Consider the following 8,406-nt stretch of genomic DNA (forward strand, 5'->3'; position numbering starts at 1 on the left):
TATTTAATAATTAATTTGTATGAATTTTGATTAATTTATTTTTTTAATAATTACTAACAATAATTATTAATTTCTAATAACCACACCATCAATTCCAACAACAGGACATATATTGGAATGTCTGACAGGGACCACTTTTGGAAGTCTGTTTACATACAACCTTTTTACATTGAGAACAAAATGACCTAACGGTCAAAGAAACCAAAATCGTCAACCCATTGAGAGCTGAATCAAAGTCAAAAGTTGAACTCACAGGCTGATCCAACTTGTGTTAATTTCATCAGTGCAACTCATAATGTGATTCAGAAGTGTCAGGCATGCTCCTGATGAGTTGGTAGATGGTGTCCTGGGGGATCTCCACTCAGACCTGGATCAGGACATCAGTTAGCTTCTGGACAGTTTGTAGCAGTACTTGGCAGCGTTTGATGCACCAATACATAACATCCCATAGGTGCTCAATTGGATTTAGGTCAGAGGAACGAGAGGGCCACTAAATGGCATCAATGCCTTCGTCATCCAGGACCTGCCTACACACTCTGGCCACATGAGTCCAGGCACTGTCCTGCACCAGGAAGAACCCAGGGCCCACTGCACCAGCGTAACCCCTCGAAGCGGAGTTTTACTCTAGTTTATGTGTTAACTTCCACTGGCTCCGCTGCGCTGCATATCTGCTCCGTCCCAGCTCAGGCAGTCTGGAGCCCTCCGGAGCAGATACACAGGGCTTCTATTTCTGCCGGATGCCGGAGCACAACACAACAATTCAGCACAGAGCAAATGTAGCAAAACAGAAAGTCAGACACCGACACCACATTAAAATATCCGGTTACCTTTAAAAATAAAACGCTCCGTGTTGACGCCAGATCATATTTCATGTAACTACATCAACAAAACATAATGGGCAGGGCTAGGCCTGGAGTCAACAGGTTTCTAGAGAGTAGTTTCTGTGGGGGGGATGTCTTGTACTTGCACTCTACCTTGCCTTTATCTTGACCTCTTTTCACAGGAGGGTGTTACTTTTACACTTGTAAATGTTGGGAAGGGGGCTGGCAAGAATTTCTTAAGCAAATTTTTTTCAAACCTTTTTTCAGTACTAATCACTCACATTTTTACAATTATTTGCATTGTTACAAAACAAGCAACCTCCAACCAGGTGAAAACAATAAATATTTACAGACATTTACAGTTGTCCATAGTAATGTCTTTGAAGTCATTACACCATCCTGTCCTGCCAGGACACAATGCCTTGGGGGGAGGTGAAGAAAGTAGCAAAGCACTCCCTCACAGCACAGGCCTCTCTTGAAACCCTGTATCCTCCCATGTTTCTCACCGGTGCCATGTGTCTCCCCTCCTCCTCAGCCTCTTCCAGCAGCCTCACATTTTCAGTAGGGGAAAGGAAGAAATTGTGCAGGATGCAGGCACCCATCAGGGGTCATGCCTATGTTCCCACAGCCCTATGTTCCCACACTTTTTGGGTTAGGGAAGGGGAAGAGGTTAGGGTTAGGGTTAGAGAAAGGGAAGGCTTGGGTTTAGGGAAGGGGAAGAGGTTAGGGTTAAGGAAGAGGAGGTGGTTAGGGTTAGGGAAGGGGAAGAGGTTAGGGAAAGGGAAGTTGTGAGGGTAGGAACATAGGGCTGTGGGAACATAGGGCTGAGGGAACATAGGCCTGAGGGAACATAGGCATGCTTCCAGCCATCACAAGCGTGTCAACATTTTTGGGATGCAGGTTAATCCTGCGATGAAAATCCTCAACTGAGATGTCAGAATGCCAAAAGCATTGTCAACCAACCACCATCCTCGCTCTAGAGAGTCTGTAGTTGAAAATCCTCTTTTTGTGGCTGAGATTCTGTCCAGGGTAGGGTCTCATTAGGTAGGGCTTCAGAGGGAATGCTGCGTCAGCCACCATGGCATAAGGCACATCCCCTAGGTGAGCAGCACCAAGCAGAGAGCTACTAGGTGGCAAATGTAGTGTCATGTTCTCCATTCCTCTTCTCAAGTCCGATCCTGCATACACTCTGCCGTCGCTTGTTCTCCCAAAGTCTCCCACCTGAATGCACCTGAATCAGTTAGTCTTTTTATAATTGAAATATTGGCCGGACAGTGGTGGTGCTTGGATGACGACATGTTTTCCATCAAGTGCTCCTACGCAGTTTGGGAAGTTCCATTTTTCCCAGATGCGTTGTGCCACCTCCTTCCAGGTGTCTGGGGTCGGCCTTGGTAGGAACTTCTCCATCATTTCTATTTTTCTTTCTGGATGAGTCATATCACTTTGCTCTGAGCCTTGTCCCTCTTAAATAAACTGGACCACAATAGGAGGCAGCAAGCCAAAATTGCGATTTTGAACTTGGAGAGCAGCACTGCACCCCAGCAGTCACCCACATTACCCCTACAACAGCAAAGTATGTGGCAACCTGCCCCAACTCTCCCCGCCCCCACTTTACAATGCCCTAGGCCAGGAATTTTCCACCAGGGTCCCCCCCAAACCCAGCAGATGAATCCAGGGTCGTTCATGCAAATGCTGTCGTCCAGTGACGACCCACAGTGGGAAGAGAGTGCCACTCCTATTATAGCGGCTTATTTAATTCATAAAATAGTCCGCTGAGAGGCAAGCAGGCTCCTTACTATGACTCGCTGAATGAAAAACCATAGTCCAGTTCGAGCTGTGTTTGTTGACTTTATTAACAGAAATTATGGTCAAAATTAAATGGAAATTGCGATCAAAGAAAAAATATAGGGCCTCGCTCAACCTTCTTTGTCTAATGCGACGCCGACAAACCACGCAGGTGAAAATAATGTGGGACCACACCCGCTTCCTCTTACCAGGAATAATAAGATAAATAATAATAATGTGCACTGCCTAAACAAAAGAAAACAATTCAAAATAGATGCACATTTTGGCTTCTACAATACCGGCCCCTAATTATTATATTTCAAATAATAATTACAATTAAATGCTCACAAAATTCTAACACACAATATTTCAATATTTTGTGTAGATCTTCTTTCTTCTTTCATATGGACAGAGTTTATCAGTCTTATAAGAGGAGTGGTCTTCACCACCTCACTCTTAATTAATCAAGTCCATAGTCTAATTTGTGCGGTTGGTAAGGTCAATGTCAGGGGTCAATAAAAAAGGTCAATTGGGATTCGCCAAAAAATCCTCTGCTTCCAATAGAAGACAGATCTTGTTGATGGGTCTGTTCAGGAAGCCGGTCTTGGTCTTGACCTGAACATGACGCACAAGCCCCTTTTTGTCCATGATGGTCTCGACGATTTTGCCAGTTAGCCAGGAGTTTCGAGGTGCAGAGTCGTCCACGATGATCACGATGTCTCCTGGTGTGAAGTTGCGTCTGATGTTAGACCATTTCTGTCGTTCCTGCAGTTGGGGAAGATATTCTTTTGTCCATCTTTTCCAGAACAAATCTGACATATACTGAACTTGTCTCCACCTGCGGCGAGCATATATGTCTTCTCTCTGAAACTGTCCTGGTGGCAGTGATGGTGTGGTCTTAAGAAGCAGAAGGTGATTCGGGGTAAGTGCTTCAAGGTCATTCAGATCTGTGGAGGCCTTGGTGATAGGACGACTGTTAAGAATGGCTTCAACTTCACATAAAACTGTGTGAAGACCCTCCTCATCAAGGTTTTGCACATTTAGGGTGGAATTAAGAACCTTTCGCACTGATCTAATCAATCTTTCCCATACACCTCCGTGGTGTGAGCCAGCAGGGGGATGGAAGATCCAGTTGATTCCCTTTTGGAGCAGAGTATTATGAATCTGATCTTGATTCCAGCTTTTAATCGACTCCCTCATCTCACGTTGAGCTCCCACAAAATTGGTGCCATTGTCGGATCGTAGCTCTTTCACTTGACCACGTCTGGCTATAAAACGGCGGAGGGCGTGGATGAAAGAATCTGTGTCCAGTGATGATGCCACTTCAATGTGAACTGCTCTTATAGCTAAACACGTGAAGATGACACCATAGCGCTTCACAACAGTCCGTCCACGTTTCACTCCAAAGGGCCCAAATTAGTCAACGCCAACATATGTGAAGGGGGGTTCATCAGGAGAGACTCTGTCCAGTGGTAAGTCTGCCATCTGCTGTTGTCCGGGAGTAGCATTTAAACGCCGACAAACAACGCACTTTGACACAATTTTCCTGATTGATACGGTGGCACCAGGAATCCAATATTTCTGACGTAGTCTCGCTAGCATATGGTTGCGACCACCATGACCCACCTCTTCATGAACATGTCGAAGAATTAGTTCAGAAATATGAAACTCTTTGGCCAGTATAACAGGATGTTTCATCTCTTCTGGCATTGCTGCCCTGCTAAGTCGCCCACCAACTCTCAATACATCATTTTCCAGAATGGGGTTGAGTTTATGAATGTGGCTTGTCCTCTTCACATTCATTCCTTTCTTCAGACTTGAGATTTCATCTGCAAATCTTTTTCTCTGGCAAAAGCAAATAATCTCCATCTCAGCATAAGCCAGTTCTTCAACTGTGAGTCCACTGTTTTCCTGAGCCTCACCATTTCCTGTTTTCTTTCGTTGCAGATTTTCTTGGTGGGTGCTATCTGGATGAAGCTGAGCATGAGCACCATGTGCTTGTTTCCGTTTTCTGCTATGATGTAGAAGCGTTCTCTTAACTTTGAGAATCCATGCTACTGCTCTTTTCAAATCAGTCCAGGATGAGAAATGGTGGATTAGACGGGTTATTGGATCTATTTCATTTGCCTTTGCCTGAGTAGCATTGATGGTTATGCTCCTGACTTCAGAGTCTTTTGGTGAGATTTCTTCTAGTCCATCAGGATTTTGAGGCCACTCTCCTGGAGGCAGAAGAAGAAACTGAGGTCCAGATATCCAAATTTCTTTCTTTAGAAAAGACATAACTGGTAAACCTCGGGAGGCCAAATCTGCTGGGTTGTTAGCTGTGTTCACATATCTCCACTGTGATGGATGTGAGACTTTGGTAATTTCAGAGATTCTGTTGGCTACAAAAGTTCGGAACCTTGTGGTCTTATTGTTGATGTATTTGAGAACAGAGGTGCTATCGGTCCAAAATACGGATTCTGCTAGCTTCATCTGCAGCTCTTTTCTCCACATTGTGTCCATTCTGCTCGCCATGGTAGCAGCAGTTAACTCCATTCGGGGAATGGTGGCTGGTTTTAATGGAGCCACTCTTGCCTTCCCCATTATGAACCCACAATGTGCCTGGTCGTGCCTGTTGTGCAGTAGCAGATAGCTAACAGTTCCATATCCGTCCTCACATGCATCAGCAAAATGATGCAGTTGCGCGGATGTCACTGTTCCAAAGTTCTTAGGTTTAAGGCATCTGTCAACCTTAAAGTCCTCCAATTTATGAAGCTCTTGAATCCAACTCAGCCATTTCTGTACGATGGAGTCTGGTATTGTATCATCCCAACCAATCCTTTTCCGACACAAATCTTGCAGGATCTTCTTGGCAGTCAGGACTACAGGTGCCAATATTCCTAGGGGATCATATACTGAACTGACTATTGAAAGAATCCCCCGTCTGGTGAGAGGTCTGTCTTTAAGGATGATTTTGAACTTGAAGACATCGGATTGAACACACCATTGAACACCTAACACTCTCTCCACAGGAAGATTGCCACTGTCCAAATCCAGATTTTTCATTTCTTTTGCTCTCTCTGTTTCAGGTATGGCAGCCAACACATGACGATTGTTGCTTATCCATTTGGTAAGTAGAAAGCCTCCCTTGAAACAAATTGCTCGTAGGTCCTGATAAAGAGCTATTGCATTCTCTCCTGAAGCTGCTGAGGCAAGGCAGTCATCAACATAAAAGTTGTTCATGATGGTGTCTACAGCTTGCGGGCTGAATTGATCCATATTGTCCTCAGCGCATTTCCGAAGGGCAAAGTTCGCACAACTTGGAGATGAAGTGGCTCCAAATAGATGCACTGTCATTCTACATTCCACCATGTTCTGACTGTAGTCTCCATCAGGCCACCATAGGAACCGTAAAAGGTCACGGTCTTCATTTGGTACTTTCACCTGGTGGAACATTGCTTCGATGTCTGCAGTGATGACGACAGGTTCTTTACGGAATCTAGTTAAGACTCCTATCAAAGTACTGGTCAGGTCTGGCCCCTGTAGGAGCTGAGAATTCAATGAAACTCCCTGAAATGTCGCTCCACAGTCAAACACCACTCGAAGTTTTTTCTTTTGTGGATGCCAAACTCCATGGTGTGGCAGATACCATTTCCTGCCATCACTGCGTTCCAAGACATCACCTGGCACCATCTCTGCATAACCTTTAGATAACATGTCTGACATGAAGTTGTTGTAGTCCAAATGAAAGGTAGAATCTCTTCTAAATCTTTTCTTTAGGTTTCGTGTTCGTTGTTCTGCAACACTTCTATTGTCAGGCATGTGGATTTTCCTCTCCTTTAAAGGTAATGCAATGCAATAATGACCATTGATTAGTTGGGCAGATTTTGAAACTAAATCCAAGAATTGTTGATCTTCCTTTGAGGGTTCTTGGGCATCCCTGATGCATTCAGGAAAGTCAGTCTTGAATTGTTGTTCCCACAGCTCATCGAGCTTCATGACTGCTATCCTGTTCACATTTATCACAGACTTCTCTTGAACATAATTTCCTCCTCCTAAAGGGCCATTCACCGTCCAACCAAGCCTGGTTTTGACAGCATAAGGTCCGTCTCCCACACTGCGTATTACATCAAGAGGTTCCAGAGCCTTTGGTACATCTGATCCAATTAGCAACTCTATCTCAGAGTTGATTTCAGGCAGATGAACATCAGTCATATGAGGCCACTTATCAATATCATTCTGATGTGGGATGTTTTCTTTGTTCACAGGCATAATTTTCTGAGTGTATATGCTTGGCAGATCACAAAAATCATTGCTGTCCAGTCCACCGACTTCAAGGCCAGAAACGATGTTAGTTTCAACCACTTTCCTTTGTCCCATAGTTTGCAACAGAATACTTGATCTCTTTCCCTGAAGATTAAGCTTATTCATTAATCCTACTGTGCAAAATGATGCAGTGCTACCTGGATCGAGAAAAGCATAAGTATGCACAGTCATGTTTCCTTTTTTTGCTTTAACTTGTACAGGCACTATTGAGAGCTTGCAGTTGTCTTCACCGGCCCCACTAAGACCACTTGTCTGAACAGAGGCTACGGCGGTGTCTTTAGCCCCTTTCTTTGTTTCTGCCTGCTCTTTGTCCATGTTCTTCCTTCTCTGGTGGATATGCAGCATTTTAGGATGCTTTAAACTGCATATATCGCAACTGAGTCTCTTCCTGCAGTCTTTGCTGATATGTCCCTTACACAGACAGCCAAAACAAACTCCATTTTCTTTCAGGAAAGTGATTTTCTCACTATGTGCCCTTTTTTCCAACTGTGGACACTTCTCCAAAGCATGTCCACCTCCACAGAACAAACAACTCCTATCCACAGGTGAGTTTTCCTTTGTTCCTCCAATTGTCTTTTCTGCAACCGTCGCAGTCGTGGCAAAGATATTTCCTTTTATCCTTGAATGAGGCTGTGTCTTGGACCTCCTTCCATTTTGGCTCGTTGCATCCTTGATGTCCCCAAATAGTGGATCTGTTATGATTTTTACTTGCCTTTCCAGGAAATCCACCATGTCTTTAAAGGTAGCTTTTTGATTGTTTTTCTCCTGGAGATCACAGGCCACAGTTCTCCATTTATCCCTCAGCCGGTAAGGCATTTTCTTTATGATGGCTAGCATATTAGCGGGCATGTCAAGCTCATGCATGTAGCTGACATCCTCCATGGCGTTGCAACATCCTCTTAGAAAAAGAGTGTATGCCTGTAGAGCCTTTGTGTCATCTGGTTTTATTGATGACCATGATAGAGCCTTCTCCATGTAAGCTGTAGCAATTTTATGCTCATGTCCAAAATGCTCCTGAAGTAAAGATTTAGCTTTCCTGAATCCTCTGTCAGAGGTCATATGTAAGCAACTCCTTACTAGTTCTCTTGGCTGTCCTCTTGTGTATTGTTCCAGATAATAAAGACAGTCTCTGGGATTGTTGTTATTGTTTTCAATACTGTGTTCAAAGGATTTAATGAATGTTTGGTACTGAAGTGGGTCACCGTCAAAAACTTGAATATCCTTCTTGGGCATGGAAGACAGGCACTGTTGTTGGACTAATAATGCAGTGATTTCATTTTGCTTTTCCAAGACAGAGAATATATTGTTCTGGTCACCATTACTTGAGACAGGTAATGTAGTTGGAGATATCACATGTGCATGTTCACTTGGATTCCTGGTGCTTAGTTGAAGCGTCGAGGGACCTGCGGTGAAAGATTGGATTTGCCTTGCAGCTCTGTCCGTACCTGTTATCTTTGTTGATTGTGGATCACATACACTGTGCTTTAAGGGT

Source organism: Pagrus pagrus (genome assembly GCF_965226575.1).
Source record: "Pagrus pagrus genome assembly, chromosome: 16".
Classification (NCBI taxonomy): domain Eukaryota; kingdom Metazoa; phylum Chordata; class Actinopteri; order Spariformes; family Sparidae; genus Pagrus; species Pagrus pagrus.